The sequence below is a fragment of the Rhinopithecus roxellana genome, chromosome 2, assembly GCF_007565055.1.
Source record: "Rhinopithecus roxellana isolate Shanxi Qingling chromosome 2, ASM756505v1, whole genome shotgun sequence".
Taxonomy (NCBI): domain Eukaryota; kingdom Metazoa; phylum Chordata; class Mammalia; order Primates; family Cercopithecidae; genus Rhinopithecus; species Rhinopithecus roxellana.
The window spans coordinates 194,051,464-194,073,803 of NC_044550.1; positions in this window are offsets into that span (position 1 = coordinate 194,051,464).

The following is a 22,340-nucleotide window of genomic DNA, read 5'->3' on the forward strand; positions in this document are numbered from 1 at the left end:
TGAACTATAGAATCTAGGTGACCCTGTTGTGTCAATTTACACTCACTGATTGTAACAAGCGTAGCACAGTGGAGCAGAACGTTTCTGCAGGGAGGTTGTGAGTGTGTAGGGGCAGTGAGTGTATGGAAACTTTCTGTATTTTCTGTTTAATATTTCTACGAACCTGAAACTGTTCTATAAAATATAGTTTATTAATTGTAAAGAGACCATTGAGAAGCTATCAACTGAGATATCATTCTAGTTTCAAATATTCTGTTACAAAGATTGTTCTCTATTTGTTCTTTTCACCTCATTTTCTATTCCAATAAATCAAACTTATTTCTAAGCCTCTGGTATAGTCTTTTAGTATTTTGATAGTAACACTATAGGTAGAATCATTCAATTCTCTTCATATTTTCCCATAATTCTTTCACCACTCATCTATGTGGTATATAGCTCAGTAATTTAAACAGAGTAAATATTTATTAAACAACTACTGAATTGATTTTCTATTGATGATACATAAGACACTATATACATAACATATTCACTAAATTAATTGCTTGAAACTAAATTACAAATTAATACCCAAGAGTATTCCATATCTTGTGGTGATCTTGCCTTATGAAATACATCTTTCAAATATTAAATTTAAAAATAAATGTTTATCATTATAATAATTTATCTAAAGAGTTCCTCATTGCCTTAAAATAGCCTCTCAAGAGGGTATTAGTTTATGTTTTCTAGGTCTCGTTTGTAAAATTTGATATCCCCAACTCCAAATTTGCATTATATGATTTTTAAAGATACTGCTAGTTGTACAATGATATAATGATACAATAATGGAAAATGTAACATTCATTTAATTTTAATTAAACAATTGTGAAATAATGATGTAGTTTAAGGACACTGTACTAAAATTCAGAATTTGTAAATTCCAAAGTCAATTCTTCCACTTACTAGATGAAAGCTTTTGAGGTAACACTTTCCTTTTCTCTGCTTAAGGTGCTTCCTGTGTGGGTTAAATTCGGTTATTTCTCAGATACATCCCAAGGTTAATACTTATAAGAGGATAACCATTTCTAAATAGTTACCTACAAACTGTCAAAATACCAACTGCCCAACACAATAATGCATATTCACTGAGTTTATACAATCCCAAAGTTTTATACAAGACTTCTCTTTGTCTTTTACAACTTTCCAGAATTTACAAAGTCAGCCTGTAACAATGTAAAAACAATATTAGAAATGTTTAAAGTGCCTTATAGTTTGCTTGCTTGCTTTATTTGCCTTGCTACGGGTCTCATTTTTCAATTACAGACAAATATAAGCCTTGTATTCCTGGTTTACTACCATTATTTGCTAAATGTTACCTTTGAAAATTTTGTTGATTCATTTTGGAAACCCTGAGAAAATAAGAATTAGGGAAATAAAAATATGGTTTATATGAAGATGTTTTCCTTCATTTTTAAGAATATTTGATCCTTACAAATCTAAAATAATTTTAAATCTATAAACAAAGAGAAATAACTCCTTGACTGTGAAATAAAATGTTTATGGAACATTTTCTATGTCTAACATGAAATACTTATATAACTGAATGAATGTAAACAGGGTCTTTTATTCATGTATTTCTTATCAAAAGTCTATAGTGGGCATCCTTATTGGACATAATGTTACTAGACAATAGAACAAAAAAAAAAGAAAAGAATGTGGAGTCTTCTCATAAATAAAACATCATCTAACTGGTTTATGGAGGCATTTTAAAAAGTTTAATAACAATACTATGAGATCAAAGAACAAAAAATGAATATTATTGAATGAGTATTGTAGACATTGTAAAATTTTACGCATTATGTGGAAGAAGAAACTTTTCAGATGTCTAGGCCTAGGTCCTTTAGAAAGTAGACCAGGAGATTTAGATTAAATGATGACCTTTTATATGGGAGGCACAGTCCCAGGAAATTAAGGATGATGAAAAAAGTTTAAAAAAAGAACAAGGCATAGAAAGATGAAATGCTGTACACTGTGATAAGAAGCATTACTGTACCGGCCCCTTCTTCAAGGCAACCCCTGAAGGGACACAGCGGGTCGTTCACAGGCAGGTTCATACAACACAAGTAACATTGCTAAAAGGGTCATGAGGTATATCCTCCTCAGAGGAGTATACAAGTAAGAGAAAAGGTGTGGGATGTATCTCCTATTTCCTAGTGGTTAAGGTCCATCAGGATCACAACTTCCCACAATTCTGGGTTGCATTATGTGGCTCCTCTGGGCCGGCTCCACTCCTAGGAGTGTATCTCATCCAAGTCTGCAAGAAAGGGATGAGCCAACTTGGATGGCCTGCCAATCAAAAGAGAGAAAAAGTATGTCATTAAGAAAGAAGTTTAAGAATACAACAGGTTTGAAATATCAGATAAAATTCATGGGCTAAAATTTGGGCTTTAAAAGCGGTAGAATTTTGATAATTAAAGAGAAGAAAGAATGATCTTGGTAGGAAAAACAATATAAGTAAAGTCAGAAAGAAAGAAATGTAGAATTGACCTTTCAACAATACAGAGGTTAGAAGCATGGACTCCCCTCACAGTCAAAAAATCTGAGAATAAATTTTCACTCCCCCGAAACTTAGCTACTTATGGTCTATTGTTTACCAGTAGCCTTATTGATACCATAAATAGTCTATTAATACATATGTTGTGTGTTATATTATACGCTATATTCTTACAATGAAGTTAGAGAAATGAATTTTTTAAAAGAAAACTATAAAGAAGACAAAATATATTTACAACTTATTAAGTGGAAGTGGATCATCACTGTTTTCAGTTGAGTGGGCTGAGAAGGAGGAGAAGGAGGGCTTGATCTTTCTCTCTCAGGGGTGGCAGAAGTATAAGAAAATCTGTATATAAGTTGACCTCCATAGTATGAACCTATGTTATTTGTGGGTGAGCTATACATGGTTGGTTGTAAACAGACAGGCTAGAGTAGGCAGCTTTTGGATAAAAATATAATTAGGTGGAGGATTTGATAGAAATTTTGGACAGTATTGACTCTTAGGACAAAAACATTTGCTCTTTACTTAGGCCAGGGAGGCATTGCTAATGCCTAAGTAAGCTAGGCATGTGACAAACGTAGGATATTTGGAGCATCAATTTGACCTCAATTGGATGTGACCAGGTTGAGGAATGAGAGCATGGTTGTAGAATAATAATGAAATGTGATGTTTTCAACTACTGTTTGTTAAATGTACTTACTGTGATAGACAGTGTGTTAAGCACTTAATGATAACATTATATGTTTTCTCATTTAATCCTATACAATTTAACATGTAAGACAATTTTGTTATTATTCTTTCAAAAAGAAAATGAAAATTAAACTTAAAAAATTAAGTAACTTGCCCAAGGTCACACAGATAATACTGGTCCCATCATTACAGGGAATCAGATAATACTAATCTCATCCTAAATTCAAACCTAGACCTACCGTAAGGTTTATATTTTAACTCTGACATCAGTGATCTAATATTTGTTTTATTGCCCATCACTTTCATTTTGATAAAATACAAATATGCTACATTAGGTTTAGATGTGACATTTCCATAGTAATAGAATTTCACCATAGTTCCAAATGCTGAGATGAATGTAATTAACCCTCAAAATGAAACTTTCCTATTCTAATGTGAGATAGCAGACTACCTACTCAGAACATTGTGAATCTGTTTTTGTCAGCATTAGCCCATTACCCACACCAAGCCTAGAAAGAGAAGACAAGGGGTGAATCTAAAGTCAGATTCTGAAAAGCTCTTTATGGAATGCCTTGCCCAGTTTCCTACCCACTCCACAATAGAGAGAAGTGTGGTGGTCCTCTTCACCAAAGACTGAGTAAGATGCAGAGATTGATGTGTGTGCTCTGAGATTTGATTAAGAGACAAAGAGGTTGTTTCTATAGTGAGTGTTCCCTAGATTGAGCTGCACTTAGACCTACAGAGGGCCAAACTTATGCTCTCATCTCCGTGCATTATCTATGGACAGCTGGATGAAAGCAAGCACCCTTCAATAGGATGCATAAAAACATTATCCTAACCTGAAGGAAGTGACCTCAGCACAGAGCGTGTGAAGGTGAGCATTGAGTGCAATAGTGGGCTGGGGGGTTCTAAGAGGGCAGCTGGCAAAGGCAGCACCACAGAGAGGACCTCAGCTGGAAGCCCAAAGCACAGGGTCTCTTGGGAACTCAGAGAAAGAGGAGGCCTTGGCCATCTGTCACCTCTGATTAGATTTGGGCCACTCAGGACTTCACTGCTGTTACTTCACACTGTCCAAACCTGAAGGAGATGGAGTAGCACAAATAGGGTGGAATGAAGGAAAGAGAAGTTGAACCACAATCCATTCACTCCACTGTCAGTGTATGCACATTTGAGGCAGTCCCAAGGTGAAAACTGAGAAATACTTTAAATTAGAAGAACTCCAATATTAGAGTGGAGTAGATCTGAAAATACCCAAACCTTTACAACTCATCAAGATTTTATCCAAATTACTGAGGAGATAGTAGACTGAAGATGGTGTTAGGAAATGAGCAGATGTGAAAAAGAACAAAGCTGCTTTCTGCTAGCACTCCTCAGAAATAACTGTTTTTATACAGTAACTGTTTATTTGCTTAAGTTACAGTTGCTTCTCTAGTGACTTTTATATCTAAAAACATATTATAAAACAAATCATACACATCTTCAAAGGATAAAATTAAAATTAATAGAAGTTCTAACACTGTACTCCCAACTTTCAAAGTTAACCTCTTGTAATAATCACTGTGTAAGACAATGAGTCTGAATTGGGTCGGTGAGTGCAATGACACGAAAGATGTGATCGTTCGACACATGTGTAAGAAGTGACAGCTGGTTAGAGAAAATAAATTTGATTAGCAAGTGACCAAATCTAGACTAGCAGTAGACTACCACAACATATTATGAGATGTAATCACATGATATTTGATACTTGAATGAGTATTTAAGTAAAAGAAAGCAATATATTTTTAAAAATACATAATGGTGAATTTTTTAGTAAAGTGTGTTAAGGGAAACAAGACAAACATTTCATACTCTAGGGCAGATGTCGCCAACCCCCAGGCCACAGACCACCATCCATCCATGGACTGTTTACAACCTGGACACACGGAAGGAGGTGAGCTGTGAGTGAGCCAGCAAAGCTTCATCTGTGTTTACAGCCAATCCCCATTGCTCACATTACTGCCCAAGCTACATCTTCCGTCAGATCAGTGGCAGCATTCGGTTCTCATAGGACTGCGGACACTATTGTGAACTGTGCATGTGAGGGATCTAGGTTGTATGCGCCCTATGAGAATCTACTGCCTGGTGATCTGAGGCAGAGCTGAGGAAGTGATGCCAGTGCTCAGGAGCGGCTGCAAATAGAAGTTAACATTGGCAGAGAGGTTTGACTGTACAGAGACCAAAATAAATCAATTGCTGTTAGACTCATACCAAAACCCTATCAGTGAGTGACAAGTGACAATTAAGTTGCCTCTGGTGTAGGCTTTAAGTCAGAATCCGACACTTACTTTAGTCAGCGCATGGCCCACCCATTATTTTATTTATCATTTCCTCCTGCACCTCTTTACTGCACTGCGCACTTGTCTCAGACACAGCTTTGGTAAGCCCACAAGCTACCCATAGCTAAAATGAGTAAAAAACAAATGTCGCTGGAGAGCTTCTTTGAAAAATGGCAAAGACCCAATGAGGAGACAACAGAAGACTGTAAGGCGGCCAACAACGACAACAATAAAGCTTCATGTAAAGGAAAATACGAAGAGTCTACTTAAATTACAGGTTCATTGCAACAGTTGATTCACATTATCCAAGCCCACTTTGTATAATATATAGTGACAGGCTATCCAACAAAGCCATGAAACCTTCAAAACTGCTTTGCCACATGGAGACCAAGCACCTTGCACTTAAACACAAGCCTTTGGAGTTTTTCAGAAGAGAAAAAAACATGGACGCAACGAATAGAAGCAATTCTTGAAGGCTACCACTTCATCCAATGTGACTGCCCTGACAGCATCATTCTTAGCTTTAGCTTTAGCATTGCTAAAGCTAGTAAGTCCTTTACTATTGGTGAAGAGTTGATCCTGTCTGCTGCTAAGAACATTTGTTGTGAACTTTTAAAAAAAGCTCCAAATCAAAAGTGGCATATGTTCCTCTTTTGGCTAGCACCATAACTAGACAAATTGATTAAATAGCAGAGGATATTGAGGCACAATTGTTAGAGAGGACTAAGTCACCATGGTACACCATCCAGGTTGGCAAGTCTACTGATGTTGACAACAGGCAACAGTGCTTGTTTTCTTGGGATACATTTTTCAGGAGGATGTGCATGAGGATACATTATGTGTGCTTTTGTTGCCAACCAACACCACAGATGAAGAACTCTTCACATCTTTGAATGATTACATATCACGAAAACTGAATTGGTCGTTTTGTATTGGTATATGCATGGATGGAGTGGCTTCCATGACTGGACGGTTTTCTGGGTTTCACTACTCGAGTCAAAGAGGTCACTTCTGAATGTGAATCTGCACACTGTGTCATCCATAGAGAAATGCTGGCTAACTGAAACATGTCACCTGAACTTAACAACGTTTTGCAGGATGTGATTAAAATTGTCAACCACATTAAAGTACATGCCCTTAACTCACATCTGTTCACACATTTCTGTACAGAGCACACACACCTCTTATACACAGAAGGAAGATGGCTTTCTAAAGTTAGATCACCAGCCAGAATTTTTGGGTTATGAAAGCCACTTCAGATATTTATTTTAGAAAAACAGTCAGCACTGGTAGCACATTTTAGTGACACAGAATAGGCTGTAAAATTTGCTTACTTATGTGACATATTCAACCTGCCCAACAAACTCAGTGTGTCACTTCAGGGGAGAATGACAACTGTGTTCAAGTTGGCAGACAAAGTGGCTGCATGCAAAGCCAAACTGGAATTATGTGGGCAATGAGTGAACATTGGGATTTCTGACAGGTCTCAAACATTAGCAGAGATTTGGAAAGAGACTGAGCCAGGGTCTTCTTTCTTCCAGCCGGTGCGCGATCACATATCTCAACTTTCAAAAGAGTTTGAGCATTACTTTGCAAGCACAAAAGACCCGGAACGGGCAGGAATGGATCCGCCACCCAGTTGTGAATTAGCCAGGTGAATCAACTTTGGCCCTGCTAGAAGAGGATCAACTGCTGGAGATCACAAATGACGCTGGCCTTAAAAGTATGTTTAAGACAACTTCAAATCTTTGTAGTCTCTGGATTAAAGTCAAGGTGGAATATCCTGAGATTACTACAAAACCACTGAAAGGTCTGCTTTCATTTCCAGCATGCTATCTTTGTGAAGAAGGGTTTTCAGCAGTGACAGCAACCAAAATGTCCAGTAGACTGGACATAAACAACACACTTCGGGTGACACTATCTCCCATCACCCCCAGATGGGACCGTCTAGTTGCAGGAAAACAAACTCAGGCTCCCACTGATTCTATATTATCGTGAGTTGTATAATTATTTCATTATATATTACAATGTAATGATAACTAAAGTGCACAATAAATGTAATGTGCTTGAAACATCCCAAAACCATTTCTCACTAACCTCCGGTCCTTGGAAAAATTCTCTTCTATGAAGCCAGTCCCTGGTACCAATAAGTTTGGGGACTGCTACTCTGGGCTATTTTATTTTCAGTTTTCAGTAATAATTTGTTAAATGCTAGAACCACAGGTAAATTGATGTGGTCTTTATACATCCACCTTAATTCATCTTGTGCCACATAATTAGTTTTTAGAGTTTCAATTGTAGGAAGTGTTTCTATTGTTATTTTATATAATTGTTTGACATATAGGAATTGTTATATTTTGTTTCGTTGTGCTGTAGATAACACGTATGAAAGTGCTACATTAACTTCTCCCATATCTCCCATTTTCAATCTCTCATATTTTCTAGTAACTTTCTCTAAATCATACTATTAACATTAAACCATAATTTGTGTATTTTTTTCAAGCTACATTCACAGACACACATTCACAGCACTTCCTAGTTACTAAAATGCAATATAACCTCACAGATGTTTTTTGTATGAATAAATGGATAAGTAAATGTATGAAGAAGGGAAGAAATAAACAAATCTATTTCTCTGTAATGAAGGAGATGGAGTGGCACAAATAGGGTGGAATGAAGGAAAGAGAAGTTGAACCACAATCCGTTCACTGCACTGTCAGTATTCACATTTGAGGCAACCCCAAGGTGAAGACAGAAATGCTTTAAATTAGAAGAACTCCAATATTAGACTGGAGTAGACCTGAAAAGACCCAAACCTCTACAACTCATCAAGACAGTATCCAAATTAGTGAGGAGATAGTAGATGGCAGATGGTGTTAGGAAATGAGCAAATGTGAAAAAGAATAAAGCTGCTTTCTGCTAGCACTCCTCAGAAATAAGTGATGAGCTAGTAGCCATTTTAATTTGAATGTTTTGACTTTTGTTCATGTCCTTCTTTGGTTCAATAAGAAAAGCTGAAGAAGATGTACAACTTCAACTGGTAGTCTCGTTCTTTTTTTTTCCACCCTGAGACGGAGTCTCTCTCTGTCACCCAGGCTGGAGTGCAGTGGTGCGATCTCAGCTCACTGCAAGCTCTGTCTCCTGGATTCAAGTGATTCTCCTGCCTCAGCCTCACAAGTAGCTGGGACTACAGACGTGCACCACCACACCCAGCTAATTTTTTGTATTTTTATTAGAGACGGGGTTTTGCTGTGTTAGCCAGGATGGTCTCGATCTCCTGACCTCGTGATCCGCCCGCCCCAGCCTCCCAAAGTGTTGCTAGTACAGGCGTGAGCCACTGCACCCGGCCCTTAATGGTCATTATTTTTGTGGCTCTTTCCTCCATAAATTCTGACCCCAACAACTATTATCTTTTACCCTTATATTCAATTCTGAGAAAAATAATTCTAAATACTAGTTCCATGTGCAAATAGTCCTCTGCATCTCTCCTTCTGCCCTGGGAGCATTGTGTGAAAGAGGAGAATAGTGAGAATTTGATACAGTGGTATTTTTTCAACCATTTTTTATTTTTATCCTGGACACATGACTATCTCTATGCTATAACTCTCTTTGAAGAATTCTCACCATGCCATGCTCATTTCTTGTCGTTTCCAGATGTAGTATTACCTAGATTACCGTACTTTCAGCTGCTGTGATTGTGTGTGTATATGTGGGTGTTCATGGGGATTTCCCTGGGGAAGGGGTATGAACAAAGAAAAGAAGGATGGAAGGACACCTGGGAAGGGAAAGGAATATGTGCTGGTTTACAGTTTCCAGGTATACTGCACTATTCCCAAAATTTTGCAAATTAAATTTACTCTGTGATTATTTTTTCCTCAGTTTTCAAATATAAAGGATAAACTTAACAACACTTCATTGTTTACTTTTATTTTGTTAATGATAAAGGATAGTAATCATAACAACAGTGCGTGTTGCATGTTTCTTATGTGCAAGTCCTCTTCCACGTGCTCTGCAGGCATATTCAGTTCTCACAGGAAACCTCTAGAGGAATTGGTTTTATTATTGGCACCTTACAGAAAAGAAAATTGAGGCAAGGAGCATTAAGAAATTTGCCTAAGGTCATTCAAGAAAGTAGTAAAGCCAACAGAGAAGCTACAAAGTTTTACCAGTGGGACCACGATATTCATGTTCTTAAAAGATTTTTCCAGTTAGGTAGAACTTTTTTCACTTGGTCAAAAAGAAGAGGTTCAGAAGAGAAAAGCCATCCAGTGAGAAGAAAGTTGTGTCCTCTTCCACCCTATAGAACAATCTTTGGAACATAAGAAAGAGCTTTTCACTGATGTCAAAATAGAACTCTGTCTTAGTACATAAAATTCTAAGTTTATGTTCTGAGACTATAAACGTGTAAAGCGTAGTGCCTGTCCTGGATTTAATTTTGTATACTTTTGGCTTTTACAAATCGCTTAAAATAACATTGACAAAGGGTTTTTAAGAAACAGCGTTCTTGTTTGGTTGAAGTCTGCCACCATGTGGTCACTTTGAAAAATAACATTTTAGAAGTGAGATCTAGAAGGATATACAATATGCAAATATGGTATTCCATAATAGCCTAATTTAATGAATGTAGGGAGCCTATTTGTGGTAATGATATTATTAAACAAAGCATTTCACATGAGTCATTTATTTTCATTTATTTTTACTACCAGTTTTTGAGGTAGAAATGTAAGATCTCTCAGTCTGCAAGAACTATTTTTTCACTTTTCATGAAGTACTGACCTAAACAGGAATCCTTAAATTCTAGGTGGGATTCCAATGTCAACTAGCTGTATCTATAAAACATCATATGACTATGACATGGTAGAGTTGGATTTTAAGCCCAGTTCAGTCTGACACTGAAACTAGACATATTAGGACCTAAACATGTTTTCCTTGCTTGAAGTTTCTAAGCTATTTTAGCATATCAATTATATTTGTTAAACAACTAAAATCTAAGCTTAACTTTGTACTGCCTTGACATAAAATTAATAGTAGAACTAGTAGTGGTATAGTATAGAATTAGTAGTGACAGGCAAATATTCTTGTGATAGCTAATTTTAGGTGTCAACTTGACTGGATTAGATAATTCCTGGAGGGAAGTTGTTTCCAGAAGAAATTAGCATGTTAATCTGAGTGGATTAAGTGGAAAAGATCTGCTGTCAATGTGGGCAGATACTATTCAGTCAGCTGGGGGTTTGACTACAGCAAAACCAGAAAAGGCAAATAGGTCTCTCTTTCCAAGAGCTGAGACATACTTTTCTCCTGTCTTGGACATCAAAACTTTAGGTTCACCAGCCGTGGGATTCTAGGACTGACACCAATATCCATGCTCCCTGCCACCTCCAGATTCTCAGGCTTTCAGGGTTAGACAGAGACCTGCACCATCCGGTTCCTTTGTTCTGAGGCCTTCAGACTTGGACTGAGCCGTGCTACAGCATCCCAGGGTCTCCATCCCAGGGCTTGTCATGGAACTTCTCAATCCCCATAATCGCACGAGCTAATTCCTTTAATAAAATCCCCCTCAAGTATCTATGTCTATACCTATATCTATTAATATCTCTCTCTATATATATGTATATATGTATCCTATTGATTCTGTCTCTTTGGAAAACCCTAGATTGATAGAATTAATATCTTATTAAGAATCGGTGCCTAAGGATTTCAAAATTGTTTTTTCCCCACATTATGTCAAATGAAATAAAACAAAACAAAAACAAAATAACACCTTTGATATGATTTGGCTCTTTGTCTCCACTGAAATATCATTTCCAATTGTAATTCTCACTTGTCAGGGGAGAGGCCTGGTGGGAGGTGATAGAATCAGGGGGGCGGACATTCCCCTTACCGGTCTCCTGATAGCGAGTGAGTTCTCACAAGATCTGGTGGTTTAAAAGTGTGTGGTAGTTCCCCACTTGCGCTCTCTCTCTCTCTCTCTCTCTCTCTCTCTCTCTCTCTCTCTCTCTCTCTCTCATCTCTCTCCTCTCTCTCCTCCCCCCCCCCCCCCGCTCTCTCTGTCTCCTGTCACCAGGTAAGATGTGCCTTGCTTTCCCTTCCGCCATGTTCGTAAGTTTCCTGAGGCCTCTCCAGTCATGTGAACTGTGAATCAGTTAAACTTCTTTTCTTTGTAAATCTCCCAGTCTCAGGTATTTCTTTATAGCAGTGTGAAAACCGACGAATACAATCTTCTATAAATTTATCAACAAATACATAACGTATGCCTGTTTGTTTTATAACCTTCCTACTGTAACAAGATGAGAAATTATCCCTATGTACGGAAGTAACACTAATTTTATGAAATAGCAGTCTATAACTACACACTTTGATTAAACTTTGTTACTATTAAGATTGATATTTTTGGCCAGGAGCATTGGCTCACGCCTGTAATCCCAGTACTTTAGGAGGCCGAGGCGGGTGGATCAAGAGGTCAGGAGATTGAAACCATCCTGGCTATCACCGTTGAATCCCGTTTCGACTAAAAATACAAAAAAATTAGCTGGGTGTGGTGGTGGGCGCCTGTAGTCCCAGCTACTCGGGAGGCTGAGGCAGGCGAATGGCGTAAATCCGGGAGGCGGAGCTTGCAGTGAACCGAGATCGCACCACTGCACTCCAGCCTCCGCGACAGAGCGAGACTCCCTCTCAAAAAAACAAACAAAAAAGATTTATATTTTTGATCCCCATCAAGTTTTATAAGATGCAGTTGCCAATTTCTTATCCTTAGAAGTATCCATACCATATCTATTACAATGTTTTCTCTCCTTTCATGAAGTCACATGATCAAAAGAATCTATTTCCTTAAGAGCTGATATTATATTATTCACTTATTATTTATTTATTTATTTGTTTGTTTATTTATTTATTTATTTATTTGAGACGGAGTTTCACTCTTGTTGCACAGGCTGGAGTGCAGTGGTGGGATCTCGGCTCACTGCAGCCTCCGCCTCCTGGGTTCAAGTAATTCTCCTGCCTCAGCCTCCCGAGTAGCTGGGATTACAGGCATCCACCATCACGCCCAGCTAATTTTTTGTATTTTCAGTAGAGACCTGGTTTCACCATGTTGGCCAGGTTGGTCTCAAACTCCTGACTTAAGGTGTTCCATCCAACTTGGCCTCCCAAAGTGCTGCTATTACAGGCATGAGCCACCACGCCAGGCCATATTATTCACTTTTCATTTCAAAATCATTGCAATTGTCAGATATTTTAGGTAAAGTATCATTTAGGGAAAACCCATTTACTATTCCACATAATTTTTCTTACTTCTTCTTCATAATGTTATATGAGAAAGAAAGAAAGAAAGAAAGAAAGAAAGAAAGAAAGAAAGAAAGAAAGAAAGAAAGAAAGAAAGAAAGAAAGAAAGAAAGAAGAAAGAAAGAAAGAAAGAAAGAAAGAAAGAAAGAAAGAAAGAAAGAAAGAAAGAAAGAAAGACCACCATCTTTCACTTCCCCTAAAAATTATAGGTAGAGGAAAGCCCAAAATTTTAAAATAAGAGTCTAGAGGTGTTTTGTGAAATCCTGTCCTAAAAACATTGCTGCAATAACTTGGACTATATCTCCAAAGTAAAAACAAGAAAATTTTATTACATAATTTTCACAAGTCAAAACAAAAGAAAATCACTAAACTTGAGCCTACTGTTCTGATTTTATCTTTCTCCAACACTTTAAAAATCTATGATACACAGCAATCCCCCCTTATGTATGATTTTGCTTTCTGTGGCTTCAGTTACCCATGTTCAACTCTGGTTTGAAAATATTAAATGAAAAATTCCAGAAATAATTCATCAGTTTTAAATTGCATGCTTTTCTGAGTAGTGTGATGGAATCTCACACTGTCCTGCTTCATCCCACTCTGTCCAGCCCAAGTCCAGAATCATCCCTTTGTCCAGCATATTCATACTACACTACCTACCTGTTAGTCATTTAGCCGCAATTTTCACTATTTTATATATATATATATATATGTATGTATGTATATATATGTATGTGTGTGTGTGTATGTATGTATGTATACACATGTGTAAAAAACATGGTATACATAGGGTTGGATATTTTCCAAGGTTTCAGACATGCATCAGGGATCTTGGAACTTTCCTTTGTAGATAAGGGGGGAGCTACTGTACCCTCAAAAGTTTAAGGTACAGTGCTACATGTGCTGCACTCAGGATTTAAGCTAATTTGGCACTAAAGAGATCCATGACTCGAACTTTTTAAAATTAAAAATACCTATTAATGTTGTATCTCTGCTTCTATTTAAAATATACTGCAATCTTCCATAACTATTTGCAGTCATCTTAGGAAAGAGACCTTGATAGCTGCTTAAAACTGCAGTTAAAGTAGGCTTTAGATAATTCAGGTGTAGAAAATACAACTAGTAATAATGTTCCTTGTATTTCTTCAGTTGACATATGTTTGTTGAATATTTACTATCAGGTACGTTTTGTTCTAAGCACACATGGAACTTCAGTAAGTCAAGAGTTCTTACCCACATGAAGCTTACATTCTAGAGGACCAGACACTTTATGAACAAGTAATCAAATAACTAGCATAACTTCAAGCAGGGACTACTGCACTGAAGAAAATTAAGCAAAATACTCAACAGTGAGTGACTGTTGGAAGGCAACATTAAATATGGAAATTGGACAAGAAATTTCTGAGAAGGGGACATCTAACGGGGCTTATGTAAGAAAGAATGAGCCATGCAAACACCTGAGAGAAAAGCATTGAGCCAAAAAGAATTAGAAAGTGAAGAGGTCCCAGGCAAAAATCTAATTAGAATTTTTCTAAAAGGCAGGGTAATGGAATCAAATAAGTGAGAATGACCGAGTTGGCTTAATGTAAAACATTTTTGTTTGTTTTAACAAAAAAATGGTGTTTTTTGTTTTAAAGTATTTCTGAAACTTGAATTTACATAGTATTATGTAAAAAATGAAGTTTCTGGTTCAGCAATTACCAGTATTCTAGAGGTGGGTCCAAGATTTTCTTTTTTAAAAAATTTTGGGTTCAGGGGGTACATGTACAGGTTTGTTACATAGATATATTGCATAGTGCTGAAGTTTGGACTTCTATTGAAGGTAACATCCAAATAGTGCACATAGTACCCAATTGGTAGTTTTTCAACCCTTGCTTATCTCCCTCTCTCCCCACTTTGGGAGTACCCAGTGTCTATTATTGACATCTTTATGTCTGTACATAACCATTGTTTAGCTCCTACATATAAGTGAGAACATGAAGTATTTAAATTTCTGTTTCTGCATAAATTCACTTTGGATAATCCCTTCCAGTTGTACCCATGCTACTGCAAAGGGCATAATTTTATTCTTTGTGTGACTGGATAGTATTCCATGATGTATAAGTACCATCTTTTCTTTATCTAGTCCACCACTGATGGGCACCTATGTTGATTCCATGTCATTGCTATTGTGAATACTGCAGTGATAAACATATGAGTGCAGGTGTCTTTTTGGTAGAATGATTTATTTTCCTTAGTAATAATCATAGTAATGAGATGGATAGGTCAAATGGTAGTTTTATTTTTAGGTCTTTGGGGAATCTCCAAACTGCTTTCCTCAGGGACTGAAGCAGTTTACATTTCCTCCAACAATGTGTAAGTGTTCCTGTTTCTCCACATCCTTACCAACATCTGTGATTTTTTCACTTTTTAATAAAAGCCCTTCTAACTGATGTGAGATGGTATCTCATTGTGGTTTTAATTTGCATTTCTGTAATGATTAGTGATATTAAGCATATTTTTATGTTTGTTGGCTGAGTGTATGCCTTTTGAGAAGTGCCTAATTTTGTCATTTGCCCACATTTTAATCTTTTTTTCCTTGCTGATTTAAGTTCCTTATAGATTCTAGATAGTTGTGCTTTGTCAGATGCAGAGTTTTCAAATATTTTCTCCCATTCTGCAAGTTGTCTGTTTACTCTGTTGATAGTTTCTTTTGCTGTGCAAAAGCTCTTTAGTGTAATGAGATCCCACTTGTCAATTATTGTTCTTGTTGCCACTGCTTTTGAGGTCTGGAAGATTTTTATTCCAGACATTGGCCTAGGCAAAGAACTTATGACTAAGTTTTCTTCTAAGATTTTTATCTTAAAAGGAAATTTGTAACTAAGTTTCTAAGATTTTTATTTTTCTTCTAAGATTATAACGAGGTTTTCTTCTAAGATTTTAATCATTTGAAGTCTCACATTTATGTCTTTGATCAATCTTGAGTTAATTTTTGTATATGATGACAGGTAAGAGTTCAGTGTCATTCCTGATTTTGTTCTCAGCTTGAACATTATTGATGTATAGAAATGCTACCGATTTTGTGCATTTGTTTTGCATCTTGAAACTTTGCGAAAGTCGTATATTAGGTCTAGGAGTGTTTTGGAGGAATCCTCATGGCTTTCCATGTATAGAAACACATAATCAACAAACAGAAATAATTTGACTTGCTTTTTTTCCTATTTGGACGTGTTTTGTTTCTTTCTCTTTGCTGATTGCTCTGGATAGAACATCCATTATTGTGTTGAATAGGAGTGTTGAAAGTGGACACTCTCGTCTTATTTCACTTCTTAGGGGGAATTCTTCCAACTTCTGCCGATTCGGTACAATGTTGGCTGTCGGTTTGTCATAAATGGCTCTTATTATTTTGAAGTATGTTCTTTTAATGCCTCTATTGTTGAAAGTTTTTTATCATGAAGGAATATCGGATTTGATTACATACTTTTTCTGTGTCTATTGAGATGATCATATGGTTTTGGTTTTTAATTTTGTTTACATGATGAATCACATTTATTGATATGCATATGTTGAACTAACCTTGCATCCCAAGAATAAATACTGCTTGATTTTGGTGAATTACCTTTTTGATATGCTGCTGGATTTGGTTTGCTAGTATTTTATTGAGGATATTTTCATCGATGCTCATCAGATATATTGGTTTGGAGGTTTTTTATGCTGTTGTTGTGTCCTTGCCCGATTTGGGCATAAAAGTAATACTGGTTTGTAGAAAAAGTTAGGGAGAACTCCCTTCTCCTTGATTTTCTGGAATAGTTTCAGTTGTATTGGTACCAGGTATTCTTCATAGGTCTGGTAGAATTTGGCTGTGAATCTACCTGGTCCAGGGCTTTCTGTGATTGGTAACATTTTATTACTGATTCAATTTTGTAACTCATTGTTGGTCTGTTCAGAGTTTCATTTTCTTTCTGGTTCCATCTTGGAGTTTGTATGTTTCCAGAAATTTATGCATTTCCTCTAGATTTTCTAGTTTGTGTGTATATAGACGTTCACAGTAGTCTCTGAGAATCTTTTGTATTTCTGTGTGATCAGCTGTAATGTCACCTTCGTCATTTCTGATTGTGCTTGTTTGTAACTTCTTTCTTTTTCCTTTGTGAATGTAACTAGTGGTCTATTGATCTTGCTTATCCTTTCAAAGAACCAACTTTCTGTTTCATTGATCCTTTGTATTTTTTTGTTGTTGTTCCAATTTTTTTTAATTCTGCTTTAATTTTAGTTATTTCTTTTCTTCTGCTAGCTTTGGGTTTAGTTTGTCTTGTTTTTCTAGTTCCTTTAAATACAATGTTATGTTGTTAGCTTGATATCTTTCTAACTTCTTGATGTAGGCTTTTAGCACTACAAACTCTCCTCTTAACCTTGATTTGGTCATATACTAAAGGTTTTGGTATGTTGTGTCTGTATTTTCATTTGTTTCAAATTTTTTTGATTTCTTTGTTAATTTTGTTGTTTACCCAAAAGTCATTCAGGAGTGCATTATTTAGTTTCCATGTATTTGTGTAGTTTTGAGAGTTCCTCTTGGTATTGACTTCTATTTTTATTCCACTCTTATATGACAAGATGATTCATAAGATTTTTATTTTCTTGAATTTATCGAGACTTGCTTTATGATTGAACATGTGGTCAGTCTTCGAGTATGTTCCATGTGCAGATGAGAAGAAAGTATTTGCTGTGGTCTTTGGGTAGAGTGTTCTGTAGATGTCTATTATGTTCACTTGGTCAAATGTTAAATTTAAGTCCAGAATTTCTTTTGAAGTTTTCTGCCTCTGTCTAATGTTGTCAGGGGGGTGTTGAAGTCACCCACTATTATTGTATGGTTGTCTATCTCTTCTCTTAAGTCTAGTAGTAACTGCTTTATAAGTCTGGGTATTCCAATGTTGGCTGCATGTATATTTAGGATAATTAAATCTTCTTGTTTAATTGAACCATTTATGCTCAACTTTAATATTGATATGTGAGGTTTTCTTTCAGTAATAGTGTTGCTGTCTAGTTGCTTTGTAGTCTCAATTGTGTCGTTGCTCTATGAGATCTATGGGCTTTTTACCTTTATCATGGAAGTGGGTTAGTTATCTCGCAAGTAGGCTGCTGATAAAGTATAAAGATTAGACCTCTTTCTCTCTATCTCAAACACACATTTCCTCATCATGTGGCATCATCTGCCATGCTATGATGCATCAAGAAGGCCCTCACCACAAATGTATACCCCCAACTTTGGACTTTCTAGCCTCTAGAACAACTAGCTAAATAAATCTCATTTCATAAATTACCCAGTCTGTGGTATTCTATGATAGCAGTAGGAAACAGACTAAGACATTGTTATAAATGCAAAATGGTCCAGATATTTCGGAATACAATTTGATAATTTAATATATAAGCAAACACACTCTTCTAATACAATCCAGAAATCATAATCCCTGAGTTTACACAAAAGAGTTAAAACTTATCGCCACATAGAAACCTGTGTATGGTGTTTTTAACAGCTTTTTTTTCCCATAATTTCCAAAACTTGGAAGCAACCAATAGGTCCTTCAGTAGGTGAATGGATGTGTAAACTGTGGTACATCCAGCCAATGGAATATTATTCAATGCTAAAAAGAAATGATCTATTAAGCCATGGAAAGACAACCAGAAAATGGAATATCATTTAGTTATAAAAAGGAAATGAGCTAATAAGCCATGAAAGAACATAGAAAAAATTTAAAAGCACGTTACTGAGTGACATACCCTGAAAGGGTATATACTGTATGACTATGATTCCAACTGTTTGACATTCTAGGGAAAACAAAACTAGAGAGACAGTAAAAAGATCTGTGATTGTCAGGGGTTAAGAGGAAGTAGGGGATGAGTAGACAGAGCATAAAGGAATTTGGGGACAGTGAAACTATTCTGTATGATACTATAAGGGTGGATGTATGTCAAAACCAATAGAACACACAACACCAAGAGTGAACCCTACTGTAACCTACACACTTTGCTGGACAATGATATGTCAATGTAGATTCATGGGTTGTAACAAATTTACCACTCTGGTGGTGGATATTAATAATGGAGGAGGCTATGCATGTGTGAGGACAGGGGGTATATGTGAAATCTGTTTCTTTCTGATTTGCTGTGAACCTAAAACTGCTCTAAAAGGTTATTTATTTTTTAAAAAAGTCAAGAAAAATAACAGATGCTGGCAAAGTTAGGGAGAAATAGGAACACCTTTACACTGTTGGTGGAAATGTAAATTAGTTCAACCATTGTGGAAGACAGTTTGGTGACTGCTCAATGATCTAGAACCAGAAATACGATTTGTCCCAGCAATCCCATTACTGGGTATGTATGCAAAGGAATGTAAATCATTCTATTATAAAGATACATGCACACATATATTCATTGCAGCATTGTTCACAACAGCAAAGACATGGAATCAACCACTATGCCCATCAAGGATAGACTCCACAAACAAAATGTGGTACATATACACCATGGAATACTATGCAGCCTTAAAAAGGAATGAGGTCATTTCCTTTGCAGGGTCACGGATGGAGGTGGAAGCTGTTATCCTCAACAAACTAACACAGGAACAGAAAATCAAACACATCTTCTAACTTGTAAGTGGCAGCTGAAGAGTGAGAACACATGGACAGAGGGAAGGGAACAACACACACTGGGGCTTGTTGGGAAGTGAGGTGGAGGGAGAGCATTAGAAAAAATAGCTAATGCGTGCTTGGCTTAATACCTAGGTGATGGGTTGATAGATGTAGCAAACCACCGTGGCTCAGATTTCCATATGTAACAAACCTGCACATCTTGCACACGTACCCCAGAACATTAAAAAAAAAAAAAAAAAAAAAAAAAAAAAAAAAGTCAATGTTTTGAAAAGCACATTAAAGAATTAGATGAGTGGCCAGGCATAGTGGCTCATGCCTGTAACACACTTTGGGAAGCCTAGGTGGGCAGAGCATCTGACGTCAGGTGTTCGAGACCAGTCTGGCCAACATAGTGAAACCCCCATCTCTAGTAAAAATACAAAAATTAGCTGAGTGTGGTGGTGGTTGCCTATAATCCCAGGTACTTGGGAGGCTGAGGTAGGAGAATCGCTCAAACCCAAGAGGAGGAGCTTGTAGTGAGCGGAGATAGTGCCATTTCTCTCCAAACTGGGCAACAAGAGTGAAACTCTGCCTCACAAAATTTAAAAAATTAAAACGATAAATTGAATTCAACTGTGAACCCTTTTTGATATGAAAATAAAACATTTGTAATAGAAATTTGAGGAACAATTTCAATATTAAATAAACTAGTTAGTTGATAGGAAATTATTAATATGTTTGGTCTGAAAACATATTTTGGTTATGTATGAGAATGCCCTACACAGATATTTAGACATTTGCTTTTAATTCAAAGAATTAAAGTTTTAAGATGTTTCCAAATTATTTGCAACTAAATCAGATAAATTATAACATATTCATAAAGGGAAAGCAAATATTTTAAAATATCAAGAATTATTGAATGTCGGTACATGAGGAGTAAACAGATGCTCATTGTGTGAAATTATTTATAGTAAGAACTTGGGAAAAAACAAACAATAAGATGAAGCATTAATATGGAACAGTTATTTTTAGTAGTGGAATTACAAGTACTTTATTTTTACTTTTCAGCACTGTTCATTTTTACATTTTTCAATTATCATACAATCACTTTAAATTTAGTTTATCTTCATTCAACATATTAATCATTCATTATGTAAATAGTTTATCTCATAAGAAGACATTTTAATATTTTTTCCCTTCCACTATAAATATACAATAAACAATTTGCTTTGAAAAGATGATGAATCAGTGGGCTTATTTTTCCTCATGCAACGAAGATGTGCTTCAGTGATACTAATTTGTAAATCAATATGACAGGAGACTACAGACAGATCCTAAAATAATTCTCCCCTTCAACATGGGTTTCTATTGCTTGGAATGTTGGATAGATAATGAACCTAAAGACCTTCTAACAAAAATTATGCATTACTTACAGAGATGTTACCAAAACCTGTTGTTAGACTTAAAAATCAAACATGGAAAAAAAAGATTCTAATAATTGTCTACGTAGTTTGACTCTTCAGGCAGACCTTTGCCAGGTCAGCTTTAATTAGGCCAGTATCCAGTAGGAAATTACATGATACACCAGGTTTGTCATTGCTTAAGTTGCTGTTGTCATCTTTATTTGAGGCTGTCTTCAGCCAGGTTTTACCCACAACAAGCCAGCAACAAAAAGCATCTTTTAAAATCACTTTTTAAAAATTTTGAAGTTGTTTTAGATTTTCAGGAAAAATGTGACAGTAGTCCAGATTGTTCAAATGTATCCCACACCCAATTTCTCATATTTTTAACATTTGCATTACTATGGTATATTTGTTGCAATTAATGAACCAATATTGATATATTATTATTAACTGAAGTCCATATTTTATTCAGATTTCCTAAGATTTAATCTAAAGGCCTTTTCTATTCCAGGATCCCATACAGAATATCATGTTACATTTAGTCGTCATCATGTTTCTTTATATTTCTTTGACTGTAAGGGTTTATCAGAATTTTCTTATTTTTCGTGAGCTTGGCAAAAGTACTGGTGAATTACTTTGCAGAATATCCCTTGATCTGGAATTGTCTGATTTTTTTCGTATTATTAGAGTGGCATTGTGGGGTTTTTGGCAGAAGACCACAGGGGTAAGGTGCCATTTTATCATATCTTATTAAGAACAAATGCCATCAACATGAGTTTTTAGTTAACTTTTTTGGATTTTTCACATATTCATGTCAATTATAAAGAAGGATGATTTCATTTTTTTCTTCCCAATCTGTATATCTTTTATTTCCTTTCTTATGTTATTAAATTAGCTAGGACTTATCAATATATTGACTATGAAGTAGGGAGAGAGGACATTCTGGTTTTGCTCCTGATCTCAGAGACATATCCATTTCCTCATACTTAAATATGATATAGTCTGTAGGGTTTTTGGTAGGTATTCTTTATCAAACTGAGAAAGTTCTTCTTCAATAGTTTGCTGGGACTTTTTATCATTATGGGTGATGTATTCTGTCAATTACTTTATCTGCATCAATTGATAGGATTATATAATTTTCCTTCTTTATCCTGCTGATATGTTGGATTACATTGAGGGATATTTTGTTGTAGATCAAGCATTGCTAGTACTATTTCAGTAGGAATAAGTCTTACTTGGTAATGGTGTGTAAATCACATTGTTGGATTTGATTTGATAATATTTTGTTGAGGATTTTTGTGTTTGAGTTTATTAAATATATTGGTTTGGAGCTTTTTCTGTCTTGCAATGTCTTTATCCAGTTTGTGGGTGCCTAACAACCCAAGTGTCAACTAAAATGCTAGTGTGAAATTAAATAACAAAGAGGTGCTCTCTGAAAGAAAAATATATTTATTTGAGAGGAGAACATTTCAATGGAAATAGCTTCTGCCTTAGTATACTATGTGCACATTTAGGTAAG